Source organism: Mustela nigripes, chromosome 15, assembly GCF_022355385.1.
Source record: "Mustela nigripes isolate SB6536 chromosome 15, MUSNIG.SB6536, whole genome shotgun sequence".
Taxonomy (NCBI): domain Eukaryota; kingdom Metazoa; phylum Chordata; class Mammalia; order Carnivora; family Mustelidae; genus Mustela; species Mustela nigripes.
In genome coordinates this window covers 8,437,024-8,450,144 of record NC_081571.1, presented here as the reverse complement: position 1 = coordinate 8,450,144, position 13,121 = coordinate 8,437,024, and the positions used below count along the sequence as shown (strand labels likewise).

General features: G+C 43.5%; 1 protein-coding gene and 1 long non-coding RNA gene across 3 annotated transcripts in view; one reads left to right on the top strand and one right to left on the bottom strand.

The window, feature by feature from the left end:
* Positions 1-13,121, bottom strand: part of LOC132002552 (phospholipid-transporting ATPase IB) — a 606,778-nt gene that overhangs the window by 31,226 nt on the left and 562,431 nt on the right. The window lies entirely within an intron of this gene.
* LOC132002553 (uncharacterized) overlaps positions 9,312-13,121 on the top strand; it is a 40,986-nt gene continuing 37,176 nt past the window's right edge. Inside the window, exon 1 of the long non-coding RNA XR_009399943.1 lies at positions 9,312-9,537. This is a non-coding gene — a long non-coding RNA (uncharacterized LOC132002553). The remainder of the gene's footprint in view (positions 9,538-13,121) is intronic.

Genomic DNA, 13,121 nt, shown 5'->3' with positions numbered 1-13,121 from the left:
AGATGGCTCGAGTGAGTCTCACAGAGAGGAAAAGCATAAAGTACAAGCAGGTGGCTGCATCATACGGTCTCCCTGGGAAAATGGCACGGCCCAACTGGTGGGGAATACAATAAATTCTCTTTATGAGAATTACAGGGCGGAAAATGTGCAGATCTCGGCAGAGGGTCTTTGCTGATAGGACTTCAGACCGTGAGTGAGTCACACCAAGTTTGGCCCAGCCCTTGGAGAGAGCTAGAAATCTTCAACAAATTATCTTTTAAACTAGAACACTTGATTCATGTTTTTGAGGGGTTTAAAGTCCATTCTGGAACAAGATGGGGCTGTGTGTCAGTAAGATGTTAAAAAGGGGTGAATGAACTCACGATCGTGCGTACTCTGGAGTCCGGCTACTCCACTACCAACACTGGGAAGTATTCTCTCCTGACCTTTTACCTCATCCCACGTGGAACAGTGTGGTATTATCACTTAGGTCCTAGGTAGAGCCAGACAAAGCCACTGGAAAAAGTCATCTGTGTGCCTCTGAGCTTCCTTCCCTTTGCCAGTGCACGTGCTGTAACGAGATGTAGCAGGGGCCTAGCCTTCCTACCTGTGTGTGGCTGCCATTCCCTTTACTGGGGGGGTCAACGTTTTTTCCCAGCTTCCCATGCAGGCGCTGGAGTCCGGGGTCTTCATTCTCACAGCAGAAAGGACATCTGAGACATGGGACACCAAGGGACAGTTGGCCTACACAGCCCCCTACTCAGCCCCCAACCCTGAGTTGGCTAGGGCTGGACATGCAAGGGCTTCAGCTGGGCCCTCCTCAGGCACTAATCTGAGTCAGGGCCCCATTAACTAGCTGAGCTGCTTTGGAGTTGGAGCTAAAATCTCATTTTCCATAATCCTGTATGGAGACTCACAATTCTGTTTCCTGTGGCCAAGTAGCTGGGCTAAGTACCTGAATGTGTCTCTTGAAAAATGTCTTCTTCATCCAAAAGTTAAAAAAAAATTTAAAAATTAATCCACATTCTTCAGCAGAAAGTGACTATAAACAGTGGGTTTTTAAATCAGCAGTTTCAAGAGAACAAGTGTGCAATAATTGTTCAAGGGAGGCCACACCTGCTGGAAAATTCTATGTGCAACAAGCAGGAACCATACCACAGCTGCCTTTTAAAATTTGTGTGTTGACTGCTAAGGTAAACAGAAAAGGAAAATTAACATTCAGTTATCGGGTGTCCTTTGAAGGCTGTCCAGATTGAGAACCAGACCTGGGCTGCAGAAAGCTGGGAAATGTGACCACCCCCCCCCCCCCCCCCACCCCAATTTGGCTGGTGGCCACGGATGGTCTTGGCAACCCATCGAATCCTCCTGAGTTTCTTCTACAAAGAAGCCTCTTCAGGGTGAACGTGGGGAGGGAGGCAACACCACACAGACTTTGCCAGGGTCTTCTTTCATTACTTTCAAAGCAGGATTTACTGAAAACTGATAGGCACATGGATAGACAAGGTTGAAAGGGCTCTCCAGGGGTCAGGTCCTTGCCTTCTTCCAGGTAGAACAGCTGCTAAAATTGCCTGGCATTTCTGGCAAACCATTTCTTCCCCAAGTACAAAATGAGATGATTGTCCACATCCTTGCTTGCTCATGTTTTCCAGGTTAGAGAAGAGTTTCTCATTGAAAAGGCTCACCCTGATCCCACAGTATGTGGCTGCTCTGACAGGTCTGGCCAGATTACCTTACTCTTGGTTCCTAGCAGTCTGTGGAAAGATTCATGGCAACGATGTAGGGATAGCGTTAGGAAAGATGTGGTAGAAAATAAAACTACATGGGGCACAGGACAGGGAAAACATGTTTTCCTTCTCTTTCCCAGTAGAAAAAAACTTTTGGATTATGATTTTTTTTTTTAAAGAATGAATTGGATGTTTGCAGTTAATTTTTTGTATGTTTTACTTGGCATCTCTCCGGGTCATCCATGAAAATGGTGAAATAGTGAATTAAAACCACAGTTTATCTCCAGTGTTAGATAGTGTGCTTCCAGAATGGAGAAAGCATACAGGACAACACTACAGTCTAAGAGAAAGATGCATCTCTGCTCTAGAAATGACGCAATTTTTTTGAGACGAACAACAGTCTTCAAGAGGTTAGTGAATCCCCTAAAAATCGAATGCAAAACGGACACGTAGAGGGACAGGGCATAGCTTTCATCAGATGATCAGAGGTCTAAAGTGGACATGTTACTATTTCCACCAACATCCACATCTTTCCTCCCCTGCTGAGGAGCACGCCTCGCCAGAGTGACACCCCGCTACCCCAACAATCCCATGTGCATGGACTCTGGTAATCCAAACCTAAACTAAGCCCCACAGCACTTCCCCGATTGTAAGGGTTTGCACAACATGGCCCCTTCCCCTGAACTGCTTGCTTGGCAGGGGCAAACTCTCCTTCCAACGGTTGTGAACAAGGTTGATGTGGGGTGACCTCCCTGGGAATCAGGACAAGGGCTAGATCAGACTTTGTATCAAGTGTTAAAGCAAAGTGAAAATGCAGAAATAGTCTGGGTCCTGGTGTCATTCCTGGCCAGGGACCCAACCAACCACCATGACTGGACTCTAGCATGAGGTTCAAATTGGACAAGCTGGGATGTCTCATGACCTGAAGGGTGGTTTGAATTAGGGCCTGTCTTATTTGCAATGGGAAGCAACCTCTATAGATAGAAGATTTCTTGTTCTAAAACAATTACAAGCCATTGGTCCAAGGACAGACTTGGAGGAACGCAGAGTGTATGCCCAGGAAAGCATCAAGGAGAGTAGCGTTAACCTGAAAGAGTATGGAGAGGACAAGATGGGACTTGGCTACTCATTCTTGGCCTTGTGGCCTTGAGATACATCTTGTGGTTATTAGCTGAAGTACAGTTTTTGGATATAATTCATAATAGTAATCTAAGTTTTACCATCTTTTTCATTCTTGTAACCAGCATATGTTATTTATAGCTGGTATGTTATAGGACAAATAACATCTATGTTATATAAACAGCTACCCATTAGGTGTTGTCTGAGAAATTGCATTTCCCGTGTCAGCAGGGCTAGGAAGTCCCTGGGGCTGGATGTCAGCCTGGGGTTGGGGGGTGGGCATTACCCTAAATTGCATATTTGCTTGTTTGGTGCTTATCTGCCAGGCAGTTAGCAACCTAGAAGTTTCCTCTTCTCCTCAAAAAGAGTGTGAAACCACTATAAGAGAGCCTTCTTGTAACCCAAGTTGTTCTAGAGCAGGGGAGTGAACATGCACATCCTGACACAGCCCCATATGACAGAGGAATTCTGGGCACAGCTTTACCTCATTTTTGTACAAACTGTAGAGACATTGATGAAGAAAGGCCAAGTGGCTCTTTTTAATATTCTCTACTCATGAGATCTCATTCAATAGCTACTTCTAATTAGTGAGGCTTTTAATGGCTCCCTGTGGCTCAGAGAATAAAACGGCAACCTCATCGTGGGTCACATGATTTGGTTCTTACCTACTTGTCCAACGTAACCTTTCACCACCATGATGGACTCCCGGCCCCTCATACTGAAACTTTTCATTGTGTTATGAGAACTCTGCAGAGTTATTCTCTGCAGCCAGAATCCCCTTCCGCTGCTTTACTCCCTGTGAACAAATTCTAATTTGCACTGGGCTCTCCACTCCTGACAGTCTCTCCATCATTCTCTTAAAGCACTTTGCACACTGTATTCCCATTCTCCTTATCTGCTCATCTGACATCATCACTTTACTCTTCTCCTATTTCTTCATCACCTAGCACGATCTCTGGCAAAATGCAAGGCTCAGTACATGCTCTTGCCTGAATTAGCATCAGCACAAAGGATGACAACTTTGGCATCTCTGAGTGAGTGAATAAGTATGAGCAACCATGTGTGGAAACTTCTCAGAAACTCCACTTTTATCCAGGCTGATCCCTGAAGCTTAGGAAGAGAATGAACCAAGGTTCTGTCAGAGAGATATACTTTTATAATGTGACCTTCAACAACAGGATATGCCTACTCACAGACATTTTAAAAAAGTCATGAAACTACTTGTCAGCAGGGGTTTAGTACAAAATGTTTGTAGAGTTTGGATGTAAATGGGTGATGGTCTACAGAAACAAAAAGAGGGCACTTGGGTGGCTCAGTCAGTTAAGTGTATGACTCTTGGTTTCAGCTCAGATCATGATCTAATGGGTCCTGGGATCAAGCCCTGAGTCAGGCTCTGTGCCCAGCGGGAGTCTGCTTGAAGATTCTCTCTCTCTCCCTCTGTGCCCCTCCCGCCACTTGCAAGCACGCATGTGCGCACTCTCTCAAAATCAAAATAAGTCTCTCTCACTAAAATAAATCTTTAAAAATCAAAACATAAAGAAGAAGACTCAAAAAAAGAAAGGAGCATGGTGTCCTGTCCTGTTCACAGATGGGTGGACACAGGTTTGGGAGAACAAATGATAAACTTCACTATAAATTCAATGATCAGGTTTTTCTTTTGTTATGATTTCATTTTTTTTGTTGTTGTTCTTGTAAATGGCAGATATTCTTTTGTTCTTGTAAGTGGTAGAAGCTGATGAGAAATGTGTACACACACACACACACACATTATATACACACATATCAGTTGTTAGAAAGGTGAAAATATTTGTTATGGACACTAACATGAACAGCAGCACAGAAAATCAAGATGGGTAAACAGAAGGTGCATCTCAGAGCCTGTGCAACATTTCTAATGATGTCATAAGTTGGACATGTTCCAACAGAGCTATAAAAGAACAAAAGTCAGAAAACATGAAATCTATGCATGGTTTAAGTATAAGCTTCTGTGCTCAAGAAAGAAATTAATGCAAGGAATCCAGCAGTGACAGAACAATGAAGTAAACTTCATGGAATGATGTGGTTATGTTCTTTGAGAATACTACATAAAAAGGAAGAAGAAAAAGTCGCCTAAAGGAACAATAAGAACCGAGCATCTAAAGTACATAAATGAGAACGTCTGCTGGGCCTAATGGAAGAAATCCCCAAAGATCCTCATGGAAACTCTTTATCTGGAATCAGACAGTGCACTTTTCCCAGAGACAGTCCCCACAAAACAGCACAAATGCAACTCCCTTGTTTTTGAGGCCGCAAGTGTATTTCCATTTCTCCATACTGAAGAAACTAAAGGGAGAAACTCTGAGGAACAGCAGCGAAGCGGTCTTCAGCCAGTCCACCTAGGATGGCACGGTTTGCACATATAAAGCAGCAGAGGTCAGAATGCTGAGGAGACACGTGGCTGCAGCCTTTCTCTGGGTTATCCAACAAGAAGCTCCCTGGGCTCCTACTCTGAAAGTCACAGCGTCTCCAGTGCTCCAGCACACAGAGTATCTGTAGACGCCTGGTCAAAGAATACAACCGGCAACATGGACGCTACCAGCCCATGCCTCCTTGCTCTCCCTGAATGCCTGTGTCTTCTGCAGCCAGTGCAAGACTCTGCCTGAATGGAGGGCGTGGAAATGGTTTTGTCTCTAGCCTGTGGCAACTTGGATATTTCTTCAATTTTCAATAGATATGCGAGCATGGCAGAAAGATGACAGCATGGACAATGATCCCCAAGTTGCAAATGACAAAAGCACTATCAGCAAGTTCCTGTCCTTAGCTTTTTTTTAGAAAAGCAAATGCTTTCTGAACAGGTAGGATATAGCCAGGACGATAAAAGGTCTTGGTGACATACCAGTGCTTTAATAAACAAAACAACTATCATTCTAGAAATACATGGAATAGCTAAAAATTTTTCCATCTGAAATCTTGACTATTTGTGATGAACCAGAAAAAAAAAAAAACTCTAGGGCAGAATTGGAAATTCTTTATTCCACCAGTGATGGAAAATGATATTTATCCATAAATTCAGAGAGGGCATATAAAAGTTACACTGTTATACTTTTTTAATTTAAATGCCAAAAATTAAGTTAATCCCTAAATTTATATTCCCTAAACTATATGTGTAAGTGACATTAAAATAACTACACGTGTTTTACTTTCTCTAAAGTGTATATTCTTACCAAAGTCTTCAAATTTTTTGATGAATGTATGCTTCTGGATATTGTGATTAAATTGAAATACAGGGGTAATATATGCTTTCAAAGTTACAGCACTGTTTACTATTTTTCAATCACTAGTTTTTATAGATTTTAATTATTTATTTATTTGAGAGAGAGTGAGTGTGTGAGGGGAGCAGCAGAGGGAGAGGGACAAGCAGACTCCCCGCTGACCACCATGTGGTTAGAACTCAGGACCCTGAGTTCATGACCTAAGCCGAAATCAAGAGTAAGACACTTAAATGACTGAGACACCCAGGTACCCCTCAACCACTAGTTTTTAAGTTGCATTCTCTATACATGATATATTTTTAAAAACATTTAAGACAAAAACCTTTAAATATTTTATGTAATGCACAGCAAACCTTAATATATTAAAAGCCACTAATGTTTTCAAGTTAACCTCCTTCTATAAAAATTTAAAATTAAATTTTTTTATATTCAACTATATAAATAGGTCACTTACTAGAAAGGTTGTAATTATATATTGTTACTCTTAAAAAAGCATTTTATGTCCATTATATGCAAAATAATACTGGCAATTAGTCTATTCTGTTTCAAGTACATTGCTTGGCCGTATTCATGTCTGCATAAGTCAGTTATGTAACAAGAGAACAATTAATATCTGTGAGGCTATTTTAGAGAATTTTAGTGCTGATGTAAACTGTTGGCTGCTTCTTCATATGACTTGAGTCATTTATAAGAAATGTAGGCAAATTTATATTATTGATATAAATTATTTCTGTATTATTTCTATTTCTATTTAATAATGATTACTCAATTATTGAGTAATACATACTTATATATTATTATTTATATTGTTTTACATAGTAAGCAAATATATTATTAAACATAAGAACCAAAGAAAATAGACTAAGATTATGAGGTGAACCATGTAACATTATTTTTTTTTAATTTTATTATTTATTTGAGAGAGAAAGAAAGTGAGAGAGCACAAGTAGAGGAGATGGGCAGAGGGAGGAGGAGGGAGAAGCAGAATTCCTGCTGAGCAGGGAGCCCGATGCAGGGCTCCATCCCAGAATCCCAGGATCATAACCAGAACTTAACCCACTGAGCCACTCAGGTGCCCCAACGAAACACTATTAATATGGCAACTGATCTTTGTACATCAGGGCTTTTCTCAATGCGGCCAAAAGAAAATAGAAAAAATTTGGATAAGACATCTGTCCTCCATAAGACTTACTTCAAATTTCTATCATTCTGAAAAATCATCTCACTGTTAAACTAATTGACTTTAAAACAAATGTGTTAATTTTAACTGCTGTAATGAATTGATACTAAAAAAAGTTCTTTTTTACTTTTTTGTATTTTCATATATATATGAAAAAAGTATGTATATATATATGTATATATACATATATATATATTTAACCTAACGTTTGAAGAATGGGAGTCTATGGCTTTCGAATAGCATGGCAATCACGTATTTTACAGCATTGGGTCATGCATCTCTCTTGCTTAAGCACTTTCCATGGCTCCTGGTGGCTGAAATCCTGACCCTGTATCCTTACCTGGCCCCTTGGGTGACTTAGCCCCGTACTTTGTAAGCATCATCAGCCTGATCACCAACTCTTCCTGCTGTCTGTGATGCATCCTCCCCAGATCTTTGTTGGGTTGGCTGTGTGTTTTACTTAGGTCTCTAAGTGTTGTCCTGAGAGGCTTTCCTGACACACAAACCCATTCATTCCTCTACGACAAACCTCTGTTCCATGTTCCTCATAGTGGTCATCACTGATTCTCTTGTTTACTTGCTGGTTTGTTCGCTGTTGCCTTCACTGGTATGTGAGCTCGAACACGGCGGGGACCCATCTTTTTCATCCCATGCCACACCCTGGCCTGGCACCTCCTCGGTTTTCAGTAAATATCTGTTGCATGATGAGTAACTGACTTGTCCGTATTAAGCCAAACACTGATTCTATTTGCTATGAAGCCAACATGTTTACTCATTAGCAAGTGTGAATTCCCAATTACCACCTCCTGAGGTGCCTTGAGCCAATCCTAATTGCTAGGGCAAGAGAATAAACACTGAATAACCACATTATCACTGCCTTGTTAGAAAGGGAAGACGTAATTGCAACTCACTGAATGGCTAAACCACCAACACTGTAAGATAAGTAGTCATTCCTGTGTCCTGGCCTGTGGATGAATTTCCTCTTTTGTGCACTTGAGAGACACATTCATTTTCTTCTTCTGCTCTTATTAATAGAGAGATTTCTCCCAAAGTTCAACAAATCCATGCTAAATGCAGCAATTCCTGCCACAACGATCATCTCTGAGTGATAGTTTTTACAAATTCTCTGAGTTCTCGACTACAAGGTCAATGATGTCCTATTCACCTGTAGCCAAATGGCCCGTAACTGGCTTTCCAAGTGCCAGGCACAGAGATGGCAACCACTGCCCCTTGCCACAAACCCACCCCTGGCACCTGGGTGTGTGTGCTCTTATCAGCGCTATGTACAAAAACACACCCAAAATAAACAAAAAGGTCCAGCACTGCCTCTCAAGTTCTTTTCACCTCAGAGTCTAATACATCCAAGGGATTCCATAATTCTCTTAAAGGCACTACAGAAGCAAATTTGCACCTGTACTTTTGGGGTGCTAGGGGGTCTACCCTTCTTTCCTCAGCCTCCCTAAGGATTTAGGAACGGCCCATTGAGAAATGAGCAGAGGAATCTGGGTTCCTGGATTATGTTTAAATTGTAACTGGATTTCAGAGTGGATGTTCCTGGCCATCCCTTTTCTGCTGGCTGGAATGCTTCACCATCACAGCTGGAGGCAGGGAGGAAAAGGGAGTCACACTAAAAAGCAGACACTCACTGATAATGAAGTAGAAAGGCGATTAGCTAAGATCTTCTCAAAACCTCCCGAAGAACTAATCTCTGCTTGGAATGTGAAATATCGCTATTCAAATGATAAGACCTACACGGTGAAAAAATATTATTGAAAAACTTACCTCTGCATGTTTTTATTGTTGTTCAAATGGGTTAAATAAAACTGACTTCCCCCCAAAAAGGGGGAGGGCATTAGAATATTTCATACTGCTTTACAAGGCACGAGACGAGCTATCAGCATTCGTGACTGGCATTAGCCTCTCAAGTAAAAATAATTTTCGAAAAGGGGCCTGTCAGCCAATAGAGAGAGCTGACATTCAACTAACCTAAGCCCTGATGGGCAAAATAAATGGGCCTAGGTCATCCTGGATACAGAGTCTAAGGACATGTTACGAGCACGCCAAGACCTGACACTGACCTGCCTCCACGCCCATCAGCTCACTTCCCCGAAGCGAGTCAGACCACGGTTTCTTCATCCTCTCCCAGAGACTGAATAAACATTCGGCAATCCTTTCATTACAGCAACGGCCAGTGGCTCGGCTCCTGGGATGTGGAGCACAGCTAATGAGCCACTCAAAGGGGAAACAAGAAGTCCTTTACTTGCTTCGTAACATAGGACAAAAGGTATTTATAAAAGTTTTCTTAAATTATTAAACAACAACAACAATCCCAAAGGCACTCAGGATTTACCATCCGTAAAATAACAGAGACCCAATTATTCTCCGTTGACACAGGAGGCTTAGGCATTAGGTAAATGCTAATTAGGTGTTTTACTTCCCTAGGAGTTGATTTTCCTCATCCTCTCTCTTTCCTGTGCCCAGGATGCAAACAGTCACCAGAAATCCCCATTTGGGTAATCCAGTGAGCCTTTCTGTAATTTCCTGCGCCGTTTACTCCCTTTGTTCTACTAATGCATTTCCTCACCTGTTCTGAGTATTTGTCAGCAAGGCGCAAGTTTCCCTGGGCTTGCGTGAGGGTGCGGTGGACTCTCCCACTGTTCTCAGAACCTCGCCCTGTAGTCTCTACCACCATCGCTGCGCTGTGTTCTTCTCTACGTGGGATTAAATCCACTTAATTAGTTTCTCTCATAGACCATCCTAGTCTCCATTAAGGTGCTTCTGGCTGGAAATCATCTTCCCCAATAAGGCTTTTCTTTTCTGAGTCCTATCAAAGCAGCTGAGCGCCTCCGTGGACTCCTTTGTATTTGCCCCAAAGTTGACAGACTGACTGATTTCCGTATTCCTGGGGGGTGGGGGTAGTCTCCAGGTTCTCTCTACATTTAGGGGTGGATAAGGTACCAATGTTCAACTATTATTTTCTAGTTTCCTTGGAGTTCTGCAATCAATGTTATCAAAGTGGCAGGTTTTGACCTTTTCCTGAAGCTTCCAATCAGATTCCTGCTTTTAGGAAACTACCCCTCCTGGTCTTTCTGGAGGCTCCACTGCTTTCCACACAGGCTAACTGAGATGCAATTGGAAATGCAAGCACTTGGGGAGCTCTCAATGCCCTGGCTTTGTTGAAGGAAGCCTGGAGTCAGGGATGAGGGTCTGGCCTCTGATTTTGCTTGTGTGATGCTAGGGGGAGAGGTGAGCCCACCTCCTTGAGGCTGAGCCCCCTTTTCTGCCTAGGAGCAAACTCATTCACAACATGTGGTGATAATCATTGTGAGAAAAAGAAAATGGGCATAACTCCTGTTAAGCCCATGGCATTAAAAACAAGGAAGAGGGGGGTCCACCTTGGGATTAAAAGAAATTTAAAAACACAGCGACCAAAGGTTACATGTGGCCCTTGCCTCGATCCTCACACAGACCTAATAAATCCCTAACAAGAGAGGCTTGGGAGAACCCAGAAAATCTGTTTACAGACTGGGTGTCAACGGATACCAAGGAATTGTTCTTAATTTTTTAGATGTGATAATAGGCACTGCAGTTACAGTGTCTATATGTAGTAGCATAATATATATTAACAGATAATCCATGTTAAAATGTAGGATGTGAGATTTAGAGCAATATCCTGAAGTATGTGAGGGTGAGATGTGAGGCTGAGGATTTGCTTTGTAAGCGTCAGCGAAACCCAAACAGGGCCGAACGAGAGCTAGATGACGCGGTTGTGGCAAAATCTGCGCCCCGAGGATACCGTTCTTTGTATTAGATGCCCTACTGTTGTGTATGTTGGATATCTGAATAACTGAAAAAACTTTCAAAATGAATAAAGACAGGCCAGGGAGACATTATCCTAGTGGTGAGAAGTCAGACAACTCAGTCCCGTCGGAGAGGGGTCTGGAGGTGGAAGCGTATGTCCTCAGGACTGCAGGTCCCCCCAGCACAAGGGTCTGCCTCATTTGTTCCTGAGCACCCAGAGCACGACCCAGTACGGACACTGTCGTCTAAAACCAGCCAACAGAGAAGGGCCAAGAGGGAGCACCAGAAAAGCATGACCAAGCTTGGGGAGGGGCAGCTTGGGAGGGCAAGGGGAGGCGGGAGGCCAGTAGAGGGAGAGGAGGAGGACATGTCTGTGTGGCCCCAGTCTGCACTCAGTTGGGCCGCTAACAGGAAAGGTTCTAGGCCAGGAAGTGGCAGGAGTAGGGTCGTGCTTTGGAAACAGGCTCGGCCGTGTGGAGGGTGGAGCGAGGCACCACAGCAGGGGGCCAGTCAGGGGGACAGCAGGGCAAAGAAGCCACGGACCCCAGGAACGGTGCCGGTCGGGGGCTGCAAAGATGGCCTGTTTCAGCGTCCTGGCCCCCTGCTGTACATGGCAGCAGAAAGGGGACAGGATGATGCAGAAAAGGTGTCTGAGGTACTGTGGCAACTTGTCACTGATTGGTGGGGGGGCGTGGGTGGGAAACTCCAAAGGAAGGCCTGGGCCTCGAGAGAAGATGGCCAGCTCGGCCCGAGGTGTGCTGCGTACAGACAGTCTGGGTGTGGGACACAGCTGGCTGGGAACATGCTTTTCTTTGCAAGGTGGACTTCGTGAATGCTGGAATCCAAGGCTGACTTGGGCAACTGTCAGGATTGCGAACTCTCCCCCATGCTCCTGACCCCACATTCACTGTGGCTTCTTCAAGCTGCTCTGGTTTGCCTGGGACTGGGCTGGATCCATGCTCTTTGCCCCAGGCAAGGGGGGCATACCCTGATGAGGTGACCCAGTGTGTGTGCTGTATGTATGCTCTAAGGGCACTGGGGAAAACCCACATGTGTTAGAAGCTGAAACTTGGTATTCAGCTTCCATGTTATGGGACAACAGGGGGGTTACTACTGCCCGAACGTCTCCATCTGCTACAGATTTAATATGTACACTTTCCCTTAAAACTCCAAGTCACTTGATGATGAGAAAGCTGAAGTTCAGAGAAGGTAATAACCCAACGAAGGTCACACAGCTGAGTGAGTGGCGGGGCTCAGAGAGCCCTGCTCAGGTCTGTCTGTCTCAACGCCCTGTGCTCTTTCCTCCGCTTCATGACACAGTGATGGAAAAAATGCAGCTGGAAGTGAAATAGATCTTAACCAGGTGTTGGAAGCAGACATTTGCCACCTGGCCTGGAGAAGTTTGCTAAAATGATGCCATAATTTCCTATCATTTTAGCTAATAAAAAACTAATAGATACTTTAGGGAGAAGAAGGGTGGAAAGGGGAAACAAAGGGAAGACAGAGAGACACGAGCTGACAACAGTCCACACTAGAAGGAAAAACTATTCTTTCTGAACTGATACAAAGTCTACATTGGGGAAATAAGATATCATCAAGCTGGTGTATCTCCTACTTTGAGGGTTGCTTGCATTTATCTTTGACTCAGCAATTAAACAGTTTTGACCCGGGAGGTGTGACAACACCAAAAAGTTTTTAAACGTTATATTATTTTATTTATTTTTAACATTTTATCTACTTATTTGTCAGAGAGAGAGGGAGAACGTGAGCAAGAGAGCTTACAAGGAGGGGAACAGTGAGCAGAGGGAGAAGCAGGCTCCTTGCTGAGTGGGGAGCCTGATTCAGGGCTCCATCCCAGGACCTTGGGATCATGACCTAAGCCGAAGGCAAATGCTTAACCAACTGAGCCACCCAGGCATCCCTAAACATTATTTTAAAGATCAAAGGATCTCTGTTTAAAGCTCAAAGCATAGTGGCTACTCACCTCAAAATGTACTGGGGAATTTTTTTAAAAAAATTTAATTGGTTTTTAAAAGAGCACCAGGTGAGTGCCGCCTGGAATGGAGG